Source organism: Balaenoptera borealis (assembly GCF_965194805.1).
Source record: "Balaenoptera borealis genome assembly, chromosome: 10".
NCBI classification, from domain to species: domain Eukaryota; kingdom Metazoa; phylum Chordata; class Mammalia; order Artiodactyla; family Balaenopteridae; genus Balaenoptera; species Balaenoptera borealis.
The window spans coordinates 6,943,210-6,959,416 of NC_138874.1; the positions used below are offsets into that span (position 1 = coordinate 6,943,210).

Below are 16,207 nucleotides of genomic sequence, written 5' to 3' on the forward strand. Positions count from 1 at the left end.
TGAATTTGGGTGTTCTAATCCCAAACCCATGCCTCCTTCCACTTCACGTTGCTGCCCTGCCTCTTTATGCTACAACTACACACACACACACACACACATACACACACACACACACACACACACACACACAGAAGAAAGTGACAAGTCATCCTAAATAATAGAAAGCTGAGAAAATGAAGTCTGGGGAAAAAAAACACTGTCATTAAGTAAATTTCTTGTCTTGCTATCTATTCTACTTAATACAGAATAGAATTTAGAACTATCTGCAAATTCCACACCTCCCTTCAACTCCTCCATTTTTACCCTGGGATCAAACCAAAGTTGAAACCTGAATCAACTTGTGGGAAGGAGTATGAAAAATTATTTTTATATGTTAAACATCCTTCCATTTTTCAAGTCTCCCTCAGCCTCATACAGTGATCTTTATATTCACCTTCTTTGCAAGTTTGATGATGTTGGATTGTATTGTTCAGGTTTTGGCCCAGTAATTTTCTTTTGTTCTTTTTTTCTAAATGATAAAGCTAAAACATTCTTTCCTTTAAAAAAAAAAAAAAAAAAGACTTTGTTGGTATTGCATTACTAAATACCTAAATAGAGTTAAATATGCTAAAATTATACTAATAAGGTCTTGGGGGGTTGACCAGATAAACTAAATTGAGCTGTCATAAGCCCTCTTAATTTACTTGCCCAGCAGAATTGTAAATGCAGCAGAAAACAGCTTACTGTAATGTAAACAGAGCTTTCCCTGCACTGCACACGGGACAAGTTTATTTAACGTAATATATTACGCTCACCCATCATTGCTACCTTTCAGTTTATACTTTTATGGTAACAAACGGTTATAATAAACAGAGCCGTTGTGTTAAAAATCAAATGGAAGGCTCAGTGTTCATCCTCTAGTTGAAAAGAATCTGATATTCCTCAACTTTATACTTGGTGATACCAAGACCCACAGAACCCACAGACCCACAGAACAGAGTATTTTAAAAGTAGAAAGGCTCTCAATTCCTAATATTGACCCATGGAGAATTTTGGCCTAAGTTTGTTATTTCTAGCCCACCCTCTAGTATCCTTTTTCATGGTTTAGATGATTTACAACCACATTGAAAAGAATTAACTATTTGCCTGAAGTAAAATTACTTGGTGTTTTATGGGAAGATTATTACCAATACTTCAGTCTTTTAAAATTATAACAATAGCAATGTTTTAGTCATGATAAATAAGTCTGTTGAAACATCATTTTGAATGTTTACGAAAGAACATTTATTTCAATTTTTAGGCAACTTAAGTAATCTTTTCTCATATAAGGTAAAATTGGGCTAAATATTTGTTACAAACTTGATAAAGTGTTCATGTTCTAGAAAAATAAGTATTTTTACCCAAAGTTTGTAACAAATACTACATACCATTTCTTGGCAAAATAATTCACTAAATTTGAGATATCTTTTAATGAAATATATGCTAGGCTCCAACCTAATGTATTAATAACTTGCCAAGTATGTTATTTCATGTATAATTATTTAAAAAATAAAGTTAATAAGTTGGCTAAAACTCTTAAGACTCTGATAGAAAGTGAATTATATAGGAACACTGTATCCACCTTTCAGAACCAAGAGCAGAGTAAACAACACCCTGACAGTGGCTGATTTAGGAAAGAAACATTGTTTGAGCATTTATGATGTGTTGGACGCTTTGCTAAATCTTTTCCTATGTTGTTTCATTTAATCCCACCAAATCACTTTACAAGGCGCCTTTAGTATAAAAACAAGGACACTGAGGCTTAGAGAGTTGGAATAATTCCCCCAAGACCTTGTAATGGTGAAGTTGCAGAATCCAGACTGGAATCCAGGTCTGTCTGACCTAAAGTGTGTGTTTTCTCAAGGACAAAGTGTTGGGTGGGGTTTACACCCTGTAGTGTGGCTGGGATGCATCTAGCATTGAATGATGACACACCAAACCCAGCCAAAAACTGAGAAGATAGTAAAAAGAGTGTAGAGGCCAAGAAAAACACTCTAATTCATAATGTCAACTCCAAAGATGCCTTCTTGATAAGTTGATTCCAACTTTAAGGCTCTCCTTTTCCTGTTTGAACCAAAAGCTCCTACTATAGTATTAAGAATTTGTAAATGTTTTGTTTGCTTTTCTGGCACTCAGTTGCTCTTGAAGAAAAAAAATGCATGCATTTTTTTTTTTCCTCCAGAACTTTCCCTTCTGCCCTTCCCTCTCTCTCTCCCCAAATTCTTGGAATATTCTAAGAAAATATGTATAGAAACTAACTTAGAAAAGCCACTTTTACTTAATCCTCTCTTTCTACATCTTTTTTTGTATAAAGATTCTTAAGACATTTTCTAACATAATATTTTTAATATTGGGACGTCATGAATCCCTCTCTATCTCTAAAAAGAAAAATATATTACCAGCCCTATCTAACTTACAAGCTATTCTGAAAAATCAAAGTGAAGTCATTTAGTAAATATTTAAAAATCCTAATCAATTTTAAGTTGGTGATGAAATTGATTACATACACACATATTCATGAATAGATTCTAATTAAATAAAATTTGTAAAATGTGGAAAAACCAAAAAAAGTCACTTATAGACCTGCTACCCCCAAACCCAATACAATAGCAAAATATATCCTCTCGGGACTTCCCTGGTGGTCCAATGGTTACGACTTCGCCTTCCAATGCAGGGGGTGTGGGTTCGATCCCTGGTTGGGGAGCTGAGATCCCATATGCCTCATGGCCAAATATCCAAAACATAAGACAGAAGCAGTATTGTAACAAATTCAATAAAGACTTTAAAAATCTTTTAAAAGATTATCTACTTTTAAAAAAACAATATGTATGTCCTCTCTTTTTATTAATGCCTATATTTTTACATACATAATTTTTGTATCCTGCTTTATTTATTTAATATTATATGGGCAATTTCCATGGTATTGAATAATATTACTAACGCCCTTCTAAAAGATGCCTTATAGAATCACTGCTTACCTAATCATTCCCCACTTCTAAATGAACATTTAGATTACTCCAATTTTCTCCTGCGTAAATAGGGCTGAAATGGAAATGCACATCGCTTTCACCACACATAACAGTATTGCTGTAGAACAGGCCATACAGTATTACACATATTACTAAGTTGTTTTTTCAAGGATTGTACTATTTATACTGCTGTTGGTAATTCATGAGTTAGCCCATTTCACCGCACATTATCAATGAAAATGTCTTTAAAATGTGTGTCTAATCTACAAAGGAAAAGTTAGCTCATAATGGTTTTTTTTTTTTTTTAATAACTACTTTATTATTTATTTATTTATTTATTTATTTTTGTCTGTGTTTGGGTCTTCGGTTCGTGCGAGGGCTTTCTCTAGTTGCGGGAAGCGGGGGCCACTCTTCATCGCGGTGCGGGGACCGCTCTTCATTGCGGTGCGCGGGCCTTTTCACTATCGCGGCCCCTCCCGTTGCGGGGCACAGGCTCCAGACGCGCAGGCTCAGTAGTTGTGGCTCACGGGCCCAGCTGCTCCGTGGCATGTGGGATCTTCCCAGACCAGGGCTCGAACCCGTGTCCCCTGCATTGGCAGGCAGATTCTCAACCACTGCGCCACCAGGGAAGCCCGCTCATAATGGTTTTAATTTATATTTTTCTGATTACTGTTTAAGTTGTAGTGTTTTTGTTCTTGTTTAGACATGTTGATCACTCTTTAGCAAATGGTTAGTCACATACGTTGATCATTAATCTATGAGATGCTTACTAATTTCTTAACAGTTTAATTGATACCATTATATACTAAAGACAGTTTCCCTTTATTTTGCTACAAGTTATATTCACAGTTTAATAAGCTCCTAATTTGAGTTTTCATTTGGTATAAAAGTTATAAATACAAATGCATTCAATTCTATTTGTTATATCTTCTGTCTTCAAGGCTTAGAAAGCACACACCACTTAAGATGTTCGGTAATTAACTCAATCTTTTATTTTTAAGGGATCAGTGCCCTCTGTAGTTGGCTGCTTTGCCTTCTTCCCCCTTGGACTGTTCCTTAATGGCAGGCTCTGTCTTTCATCTCAAAGCCCCAGTGCTTAGTAAATCGCACTCCATATTTACTGGCTCTACGGATGGATGAAAAGATGGATGACGATTCTAATAATAATGGCTAATATTATTTGACTTCTTATTAAGCACTGTTCTAATCACTTTTTTAAATATTAACTTGCACTGAGGTTTCTATTCTTAATCATACCTACATAGTAATCTTGGAAAGAGTCACAAATCCACGTTAAACAGCCTGCTTTTCTAATGAAGGGGCATTAGAGAATAAACATCAAACTTATGCCTCCACCCTATGTCTTAGAGGGTGGCCACACTGTCCACCAGCAACTGTAAAATAAAGGAGTATGCAAAGTGCCATGAAACATTAATGACATTCCAGCTCCCGTTGTGAATCCATTTTCTCACCCTAAACTCAGATGCCTTAGTCTTGAAACATGTCTGTTATATGCGTACTCACTTTCCATTACGTTTTATGTGTGTTTTTTCCTTCATCAGTAGAAAGAAAATAATAATACAATCTCTTTCATAAGGGTGCAATGAGGAGTAAATGCAGAAATACTTAGGGCAATGCCTGACCCCTGGAAGAGCTCAAAAACTCTCAGCTATGATCACCAGCATCATTTTTATTAGACAAGCTAGCATCACCTGTGTCTTCATTCTTTCTCCTTTGCCAAGCTAGACAAGTTTCTGAAAAATTATTATTTCATATCTGTATGGTTCAACTTCCCCAACTTTCACATATTCTTCCACATTACAATCGGATTACCCTTCAAGAAGAGAACCACCTCCAGTGTCAATCATCTCCTCAGTACTAAATCTGCTGGCCTGTTGCACATAATGAAATCAGCATCCATCCCCCTAAACCTTCAAAACCTTCCATCCTCCCTGTCACTAATGCCAGAGACCTTGGTACCATCCTAGTTCTTTCTCTTTCCATGTGCCCCTACAAGTAAATCATCATCAAACGAAAAATCATCCAATCCAATCCTTCCACCTTAGAGAGGCTCTCCATCCTTTCCACTCCAACTCTCTTATTTCAGGTCCCTCCTGTATGCCACTAGGAAATATGCAACATTCTCTGTTCTCTTTTAATTCTCTTTTTCTTCATCTAAAACATGTTATATTCTTTCATCAGAGTTATCATTCTATCATTCAGTTGACTTTCCCCCCTAAATTCTCTGAGATCAACTGAATTGAACAGACTTTCCAGCGTGACATTCCAGGTGTTCCCTGATCTAGTTCCACCCCACACCCTACCCCCTGCGCCTCCCGTCTTCCATCTCCATCCCTATCTACTCCTCACACTTGACCTCTCTCCTTAACAAAGATCTACCCACCTTTCAGATCCAAGCTTGCCCATCAGGGCCTCTAATGAAGTCCTTCTTATTCCCTCCAATACAAATTAATTGCTTCCTCTTTTATAAATCTCTAGTATTTCATATCCTCCTCAATTTATTCAAAGCATTCTTTTTATTAGAGTTGTATATGAAATGCCTCTCTCTCCTATTATAAGGCAAAATGTCTTGCTTACCTTTGTAGGACTGGTTGTATCCAGTAGAATCTGTGTGTGTGTGTGTTATTTAACTCTTTTCATCTTATTTTCTTCTTTTTTAAAAGAGAAAGCAATTAATATAGAGAGAGAAGCCAGATGGAGTTAAAATATAATGGGCTTTCATATTTTCTCTGGTACACAGGAATTGTGTGACTCTTGAGGGAAGACCCACAACCAGCTTAAGGCTTTTTTTTTTTTTTAGCCCATCAATAAAGCAAGAATACTAATAACTAAGCTGAAGCGTTCTTGTAAGAATCGAAGAAGACATATACATGACGTACCTGGCATGCTTGGTTCTTAGTACAAAAAGGACATGATTGCAAGTATTAAAAGTGAATGTTTCACAAGCTGTTTTTTTGGTAGGCATTACATAACACATAAGTGTAGAAAGATTTTGGTAACTATAAAATATGAAACACATTTTATACGGAAGAGCTCAAATAATACAATTAGGAGAAAAGGAAGACCTCAACAAATGTTTGATTCTTCTTTCAGTCTCTCTCAAATTCTCTGTAATGACTCAAGTTTCTACTCAACCAATTTGAGGCATACCTAGCCTTTGACAAGTCAAAATATTATATGACTAATGTTTAAACGAAAAAATAATAATTTTCTTTAAATTTTCACTTCCTAACCATTTCTTCAGAATCTTCATTAAAGTTAATAGTTTCCAACAAAGTACTCTGTATTTATTATATACAACTTTCGATGTCACAGTCAACTTAAAAAAAGTCCCCAAAATCTCATCCTAGCAGCTGTTCTTCCTCACAGACACTTTGATGTGATCTTTGCAATTCCAACTTCATTTGTGCTTATGTAAATGTAATAGTTTATTGCAATTTTTTCCAGACTTGATGTTCTCATAATTATTTATTTAGAAAAACTGGTATCAATTTTATACCCGTAACACTACAAAAAAAGTTCTCCTTAGCTGCCGAAGACTTCAGTAAGAAATATTCACTTTGATACCATATTAGAAGACTATATTACTCATGACAAATTATGCAACCATCAGATTATTCCTCAAATACATGACTCTTCTATAAATGACTTTCATCCCCTATGAACACCAAAAGCTGCAAGTCACATATGGGAGGAGAAAAATATTGTAAATTCACTTCAAATATTTTTATAAGTGAGAACAATTACCTCAGACTTTTTAAATTCACTATTAAATGGAATAAAGTAAGCTTTGTTATCTCACAATAAATTAAACACAAAATGTTAAAGATACGTGCATCTATTAAATTGACATTTTATCCTTATTTGTAAATACATTTTTTTAAACCTCAGCCTTGAGTAAAATGTAGTCGAAGGCCTTGTGCATATTAACAACTAGCACGCCCACTGTCTGGTAGAGAGAGGCAACCAGCACAAATAATTCACCAGAAAAGAAACTATACAGGTTCTAAGTAGGAAATGAGTATTCTGATTTTCTCTCCCAGGCCAGTTCTTGCTGCACACTTTTGTTTCCAGAGACAGTCCATACCTCTCAACCTGAAAAATTCATTAACCTCAAGAACACAGAAAGAAAGAAAAGTGTCGTGTCTATCTACGCCGCATCAAGAACTAACGTGCATTTGATGTCTTCAATGCTAAATGACATACAATCTCACAGGACCTGATATTCAGCCCTGCTATGTGAAAGGAAGCATTTGAGAAAACACACAATTATATACACTTTGACAATTAATATATGGGCCGCCTATTCTCTAGGTATACAATGAAATTCAAATAGCACCGTATGCTAAAAACATAAATGATGTATTTGGAGTTGTATCTTCATTTATCTTAAGTGTTTGTTCTCAAGGATTTTAAGATTCTTCACCTGTGCATGGTAACTTGAGTTCGGCTAATGAGAAGGGTATGGATTCTTACACACACAAACAGCTTTATAAAATAAACTGGTCAGGGCAAGAATTAAGAATTTTGTCTTATTTAAAATTATTAATTACAACTATGAAAAATAAGGAAGAGCTTTAACAACCTGGGAAAGCCTTTCCTAGTCTCTCTCAAGAACTTACTTGTAAGGATTTTCACTGCTTTACTTTATCACAGGTCACAAGCATTTCCACTGTCTATGGACCTTTCCAAAATGTCCTGGCACTTGGTTTGGTCCATTCAGTGTCCATCCCCCTCCCCAACATTTGAAAACCAGTCTATTATTGGTTTGCAGACAGATGTGCCCAGCTATAAATCTACTAATTCTTATACCCTCCATGTGTAGATTCCATTCTGCTCAAATGTAGAGAAATACTGGGAGCTCTGAATGAAAAATGAAGCAAAAGAAATGTCAACTCGCCCCTCTACCTTTTTATAGGGAAAAGAGATTTTAAAACATCTTAGAGATACTGATGAAACGTACAAGTGTCCAAAGCCTTACTTAGAACGACACAGAAAAGCATGAATACTAGCTCCGATTTAGGTAATGGTCATGGTTCTGCTTCCTTTTTTGTTTTGTCTTACTTCTGCTTAACTCGGCTAGGAACCAACAGCTCTAATAATTTTTCCAATTATAACTGTTCTTTCACATTTTGTTTCCATTTCAGATCTATTCATCAGCAAATGCTGATGCATGCTTAAAATAATAACCAATAATTTGGGGAAACTTTATAAACCTTTCCTCTAGTTAATGATCACTATCAGGAGAATTTATTTCTGCTTATTTTTCCATTTCTGTCCTCAATCTGCTGATTTATAAATTTAGCTGTCAATACTCAAGAGTGCTAAGCAATGGAATGACTATCAAAGAGAAACGTCACCCAAAGTACCGTCTGCCTTAGCAAATTCAATCACCCAGGGGAGACTGAATTCTTTACGGAGTTTAACCATAAAGATGTCAGAGCTAATATTACAGGTTTGCAGGCAAGGATTAAGAAATTACTTAATTAGGTACAGTTTGGGTGATGTGCCATTTTAGCAGTATTCTAAAGGATACATTTGTTAATTGGCTAAAGAACAACAGAGCACTGAGACCTGTTCTCTGACAAAAAAATATTACATTCAGTAAGTATTGATATGACTATGAGATAGGAATACTTTGACCCTTTAAACATCACTTTATTGATAAAAATGCCTTATGTTCCTCCAAGTTGGAATGACCTAACACATGCATACAGAGTTAGTCCTGCCCTTAATGCCAGTATTTCTCCTAAACAGGACACACACATTGTCCGAGACCAGCAGACCAAGATTTGCTGGTCTCCTGTCCTCTTTTCTCTTCCCCTGTGACTCATTTTCAAGTACTAGCTTCTTCACTTTTCACTCATGTCTAAACCTACCAGCCTCCTGGCCTTGTAGTGAGGTCTTTTAAACTTCCTGACACCATCTTCTTGCACATGATTTTCTAAAATCTAATAGGCAGATGCCTTGTCCTAACTGAAGACACGACTGCCTTTTGCTCCCTAGCAAACCTTCTCTGTACTGACAGCCCCAGCGTCCTAGACATGCCCAGCTTGCACCATTCAGGTGCAAAGGCCCAGGGATAACAATCTCGAAATGACTCTAATAGATCCTAATACCCTAATGAAACCTAAGTTTAAAGGAATTTTAACAACTTGGACATCTTTAAGACCAACTTCGTATAGTATGTTGGTTGACTGCCTTCTCCATTATTCTAAAAAACACAAATAATTAGAATTTGTGCACAAGCCCTCTCTTACTTACTTATTTATTTATTTATTTATTTATTTATTTATTTATTTATGGCCGTGTTGGGTCTTCGTTTCTGCGCGAGGGCTTTCTCCCGTTGCGGCAAGCGGGGGCCACTCTTCATCGCGGTGCGCGTGCCTCTCACTGTCGCGGCCTCTCCCGTTGCGGAGCACAGGCTCCAGACGCGCAGCACAAGCCCTCTCTTATCTTTCTTTGTACCCTACTTCAATTTCTCCCTTTCCTGTCCTTACAAACTTCCAGGTGTCCAGTGTCCTGGTGCTGGCCACTAGCATCCAAAGCTCTGACCCCAGACCCCCACAAGCTACTGTCCTCAGAAGCACCACAAATTCTAATTCTACTTCTCCTTCCTCCATAAATTTACATTTTCCCACAAGTGACTAAATATAAAAGCTACAAAGTGCTAGCGTTATTATTAAAGTCCGTAGAGCCATTTGGATTTAGGTCTCAAAAGACAGCCTCATCTTGACCTGACCACCTACGATAACCCAGGAGTTCAACACAGACCCAAGGCACATGTTTCAAAACTGTATTTTTACTAACCATTATATAGTGGCCTTCAATGGAATTGCTGGGCTACCCAGGTCCATGTGCCCTTTTCAGTAACTGCCACTAATGTGTCTGAATCTAGATTTTCACACTAAGTACTCCAAGAGAAGATACTGCTGCAACTATTTAAGAAATTGGATAATAAGCTAGGCTCAACTTACACAGCTCTTTAGAAGGAGGGTGATTATTGTTCATTACAATCAGAGCTGTATTTTGATTCCATATGAGACATTCTTTGTTTCCATAGTCCCTAAGTCCTGTTGATTTGGTTTTTTATTCTTTCATGAATGGTGCATATTTGGGCAACCTTTTGCTTAGGTCCTTTCAGAATTCTGGAATAGGTTTCAGAAGCCCATCACTACTGAAAAATATTATGCTGTGAAATAACTATGTTTTCTTAGATTGCACACAATCAGAAAGCCTCAATGCTCTTTATAAGAGATTCATAACTTGATAAAAATATCCATTATCTCTTCTAACATATAGATCTTTTAAACCTTCTGTAGCTCAGAAAAGCTTCTAATAATTCAAATATTGAGTCACTGCTGTGACTGACAAAACAGTTCTATCAATTTCATAGTAACTGCAGGTTCACTATGACTCCATGTCATACAGATAATCTACAGGAAGGAGCTTATATGACAAACTTCGGTGTATCACAGAAAAATATAAAAAATCAGACTCCAGACTCCACCAGGGTCAGCATGCCAAGATAAGCAGCATAATGCCTTGTTCAGCTTGAGCAAATCAAAGCAGAATCTTGTTCTTTATTAGTTAGTTTATAAAGGGCAGCTCCATTTTCAACTGGATATGAATTTGAAATCATAGAGTTGGCTTTACTTGAATATGTCTGTGTTTATGCATGTGTCGAAAATCTGCACTATTTATAATTTATGTAAGTTTTACATCTCAAGACTTTAGCTATAATTTGAGAGATTACATCTTTTTTAACTATTAAGAAACATCCCGGGGTGGAAATAAATGTTAATGTAATTAAAATATAATATCATGCAAGACGGTTTAGGTGAGAACGTGTTTTGGTATATTTTTAAATGCAGCATGCTTATGGCTGATGAAGAAATACAGTGCATAAGAAGTCATTAACGAGCTTTAAGATCCGTGGTTACATCTGCCACTTCTATTCCTTGTGACCTACACCATGTGATTCCTCCATTCCCTACTTCAATGACCCCAGTGGGGAGCACAGTTATTCAGGAAGCAAAGCACTAGGAAGATAATAAGGCCTTAGAAATCTGCAAGAATAATTCAAAAATGCTTCTAGTTTTCATCTTAAACAGATGAAATGCTTTGTACTTTTAGCAGCAGCGAACAAATGCTGTCCATGCTCTCTAGTTTCAGATTCCAGTCTCAGATTCCCTGAGCTGTTTTGGTGAACCTTTTGGACTCTCATTTCTATTTGGTCACTGTTCGTCTTCTGCCACTTCAGCGGTCCAATCAGAAAGGCTCTCCATGCCACCACAATCGCCAAGGTCCCCAAGACCTTGGGGGGTGGGGGAGAAGACAGTGTCCCAGAGCAGAGACGGTAGTATTATTTCAAAGCTCTGAATGAAGCATGACAAAGGCATCAAGAATTGTTTAACTGGGACAGAAGTTCAAGTTTGCATTACTCAGTAGACTACAAACTATGTGAGGCCACTTATTTAAGAGAAAAAAAGACTTCCTGTGTGAGCTATGTTGTATCTGGTGAGTCATTCACATGGTCTAGAACTGGAAATCCCATGAGAGGTCACTTCATGGGGGCTTCCTTAAGTGATAAGGTCAAACAAAAAAATGGGTAGGCAAAAGCATACCTCCCAATAAAGATGGAATAAGAATAACACTCAAGTCTGGGTTTTATCTGAGAAGGTGCTGGAGAAAAAAACAAGGCATAAAGACAGAACCCTACCTTACTACTAAACTTAATATGTCTGCCCTAGAAAAAGTCACCATTTCTTTGAGGTTTTTCACTTGCATAACATTTGAAAAAGAGGTTACAAGAAATCCCATATAGAAAAAGTATCTGAGTGCAATTAATGAAGTGAGAGAAATTCATAAAGCTCTTTCACTTTCAATCAAAACAAGGACAAGTGAGTTTTCCCTGGCTGGTTCGGACCGGTGGGTGAAACAGAGGAAAGAGTACAGCAGCAGACACAGGAACAAAGAAAGCTGTGTCATCCCCACACACCGCCGGGCTGCCCACAGTAAAATGCCACGGCGCAGGGGCCACCTGCCCGCTCAGTTCATGGTGGTCTAGTGAGAGCTGCTCAGGACCCACAGCTCTGTTTACCATAGGGAAGCACGTGCTCATCCTGGTGCCTCTACCCCATAACGCTCAGGACCAATGGTCCCTTGGGAACCTTCAAGTTCCAAATGGCTGGTGTCCTCAAACTCGCCAGTTCAGAGACGGCTTGACTAGCCGAAAGTGGTCTCTTTTAAATTAATGTGTTTACAATCTGCTGGAAAACTTCAAGAAAACTCTTCCAAACCAACCCTACTGTCTTTTAAAATACTAAGCTAAATAGCCAAGATTTTGCTCCCTCTCTTTCTTACGTGCCCATGAGTGCGCACATGCACACATGTGCATATAGATTTTTTTTTAAAAATTTGTCTCATTATTATTTACAGTATCTTTCAAACTTATTTTCAAAAAGTACCACATATCTTTAATTCTCAAAAGAGAAATGTGATCCTCCTAACAATGCCTTACATAAAGCCCTAGCAGTGCAAAACATCACACTATGGAAATGTTGAAAAAAAGGTAGGACTTCCCTGGTGGTACAGTGGTTAAGAATCCACCTGCCAATGCAGGGGACACGGGTTCGAGCCCTGGTCCAGAAAGATCCCACATGCTGCGCAGCAACTAAGCCCGTGCGCCACGACTACTGAACCTGTGCTCTAGAGCCCGCAAGTCACAACTACTGAGCCCACGTGCCTAGAGCCCATGCTCTGCTACAAGAGAAGCCACCGCAATGAGAAGCCCGTGCACTGCAACGAAGAGTAGCCCCCGCTCACTGCAACTAGAGAAAGCCCGCGTGCAGCAACGAAGACCCAATGCAGCCAAAAATAAATACATAAATAAATTTATGAAAAGCTTAGACTCTCAGCCTAAGTTATAATATATAGCACATAATTAAAAAAAAATAAGCCTATAACATTATTTCCAGGAAAAGCAAAGGTCCATTTGGGTTCAAGATTAAATCTAGGCACTGAAGAAACATGTTAGAATTCACCCTCTAGACTTTATCTGTAAAGCATGAAAAACAGCAGAGCATCTTTTTAAAAGTATGGACATTTGCCAAAAATAAATATGAAACTTCCAAATGCCTACCTCAGATACTGATCTGTAGGAAAGCTATAGGTATCAATGCAAACATTCATTCACTTATTCACTCAGGATTTCCTTGGTATAAGAAAATCCCACCAGCAATAGTGGGGAAACTTTTTATGCCCTCCTTAAAAGCATTGAACATTACTAGTTTTCTTTTAAATTTCTAAAAAAAGTTAAATAAATGTTCATATAACTTTCTTTAAGTTTTATAAAACATTTATTAATAGGAAATACATGGGAACAATACTGCCCTCCACAGGCAGTAAAGTCTTACAATGAAGTCCTAAGGTGGCAGCCAGCATGAGAAAAAAACACGAGGAGATCTCAAGAGGTCTGCTTCCCTTTCTACAGACTGATATTTGGAAATCTCAAATTCTCAACCAAAATACCCATTCCTGTTTCCTTTCAAAGCAATTACAATTCCATCACTGCATCTCAAGGTATCCTTCCTTCCTTCTTTCTCTGTCCTCTTGCTCCCTTCTTTTCTCTCTCAATACCAACCAAATATTATATATGCTAGAACATAAATTCATGTATGCAGGGATTTTTGTCTGTTTCATTCACTGATGCGTTATAAGCACTTAGTGCCCAGCAGATAGTAGGTGCTCAACATTTGTTGACTGCAACTGAATATGCCCATTCCTATGAAGACAGTGGTAAATAAGACACAGTTCCTGCTCTCAAAGCAGTCACTACGTATTTGAGGAAACAGACCAGATTATCATATAAACACACGTGCTATGTGGTAAATTGTAAGAGTCATGAACAAAAGGTTCCTGGAATACAGAAGGGCAGCATAGTAACTCTACTCCTATATAGATGGAGGGTCTTAGGAAATACCCAAGAGAAGATGTTTCTCTTAAGAGGAATAGGAATTATCTATACAGACAAGGCAAGAAATGGCCCTCCAGGTAGACAAAATAGGACATGTAAAGACTTGGAGTATGAGATCACAACATGCTGCCTGCCCAGCTACTGAGAGGCTTGTTTAGAGACAAGGGTGCAGAAGTTACCAGGCATTATCAAGGCTCAAGTGTAACTGACGGGAAACCAATGAAAAAGTTTAAACAAAGAAGTGATTTGATCAGACTGTGATCTTCAAAAGCAAGTTTTGAGGTAGGGGGAGGAGGAGAGATAGAAAAGACAAGAAGACTGAAGCCTAAGGATTAAGTGCATTTGTTGAGGCAAAAAATGAGAAGAGCCTGAACTAAGGCCACAGAGGTGCTTTTAAAAGAAAGAGAATGGATAAGAGAGATATTTAGGAAATGGGATTGTCATGACTAAATGACTCACGGTGAGAGCAGGGGAATTTAGGCTGATCTGAGCTTTCTGAACTGAACAAATGAGAGCCTCTGAGTTCCATTCACTGAGACGATGGATAAAGGTGGCTGTAGAGGTTCTGATATTTGGGGAGAGATAAGTTTGGGTCCTGGGTTTGAAGTGGAGGTTTGGGGCATCTGATGGAGCCATGGATCGGACAGTTAATAACACTGGTAGAGATGAAGACAGAGCACTGGGCTGGCTGAAAAGCCTTAACTGATAACATCATGTTTGGGGTTAAGGTAACCCAGAGTGCAGTGGGAGAGGATAACGAAGAGGACAGAACTCAATAAAAAATTGTTGAATTAATAAAAGGACCCAGGATAATATCCTGGGAAGCCCCAGTACTCAAAAATAAAAGAGCCTATGAAAGCAGCTGAGAGAGTGATATTTGTGTATTATTTAACAGACTATCTTTGGGTAGAAAATGCATTCGATTGAATTTGAGTTCCTCTTTCAAGTCTGTGGTACCAAAGAAAGCTCACCTTCTTTCTAAATTAGAGTATTAAATGATACCATAATTGGCTTTCATACATTCCATTTTCATACATATCCTGCTGTTTATCATACCATATTTTCATAAATGAGCATCAAAACCAACTTTTCAAAGTAAACAAAGTAGATACCCTAGCATAGCACTTATAAATGGCATACCATGGGGTCAGGATAGGCCAAAATTAGTTCACTTTTGCAAAAGCAGCTCTGCTTACAATCTACATACAGAGCATTTTCCCCAGTAACTCTCCTTGTAGCAAACAGCGGCAGTATAGTGGCAGCTAATTAGGTAAGATTAAATGCAAATGAAACCTAGATGACTAAAGAAGAGGATTAATGTATTTCAATATAAATATAGAAGATGAATGAATTTTCAAATCTATCATGTCAAATCACTGAAGCACAGACCAGCTGATTTAATGCCCCTGAGAAGTTATCAACCAATAACAAGATGTTCCCAGAATTTTCCCAGAAGATAACAAAACTGCTTATGGAATGACTGAGTAGGTCATCACCTAACAGACCACCTCCAGATGGGATTTTGAATTTGAACTTCTCACTTGTCTTTTCCCCCCTCCCCCTCTAGACCCCCTTGACAGCATCCATAAACCATCTTAGTCCCCTTCAAATCCACATTCTTTGAGGATGAGAGAGATGGTTACAAAAAGTGTGTGTTGGGTTGAGTGAGGACCAAGGGGAGCCATGGTCCCCACTCTCCCCCAAGGGAAGGGGCTTGCTGAGTGTTTATAACTGGTCAGTTACAGCTTCTAGCACTCCTGAAGGTGTACCCTCAGCAGAAGAATCCCTGACCCTTGGGAAAAAGTATCTGGATACAGTAAAATGGAAATGAAAGTAGTTTAGGATTTATGGCCCAGAAGTTTAGTTAGTTAAACAGCATTTCAAAATCCCACAAGGTAGGGCTTCCCTGGTGGCGCAGTGGTTGAGAATCTGCCTGCCAGTGCAGGGGACACGGGTTCGAGCCCTGGTCTGGGAAGATCCCACATGCCACGGAGCAACTGGGCCCGTGAGCCACAATTACTGAGCCTGCGTGTCTGGAGCCTGTGCTCCGCAACAAGAGAGGCCGCGATGGTGAGAGGCCCGCGCACCGCGATGAAGAGTGGTCCCCACTTGCCGCAACTGGAGAAAGCCCTCGCACAGAAACGAAGACTCAACACAGTCATAAATAAATAAATAAAAGAACGTGAATTTCTTTAAAAAAAAAAAAAAAAAATCCCACAAG

General features: G+C 38.1%; 1 protein-coding gene and 1 long non-coding RNA gene across 14 annotated transcripts in view; one reads left to right on the forward strand and one right to left on the reverse strand.

The window, feature by feature from the left end:
* The window catches only part of CHRM3 (cholinergic receptor muscarinic 3), a 534,793-nt gene that overhangs the window by 470,833 nt on the left and 47,753 nt on the right, over nt 1–16,207 (reverse strand). The window lies entirely within an intron of this gene.
* LOC309635903 overlaps nt 9,470–16,207 on the forward strand; it is a 38,281-nt gene continuing 31,543 nt past the window's right edge. The window contains exon 1 of the long non-coding RNA XR_014249094.1: nt 9,470–15,881. This is a non-coding gene — a long non-coding RNA (uncharacterized lncRNA). The remainder of the gene's footprint in view (nt 15,882–16,207) is intronic.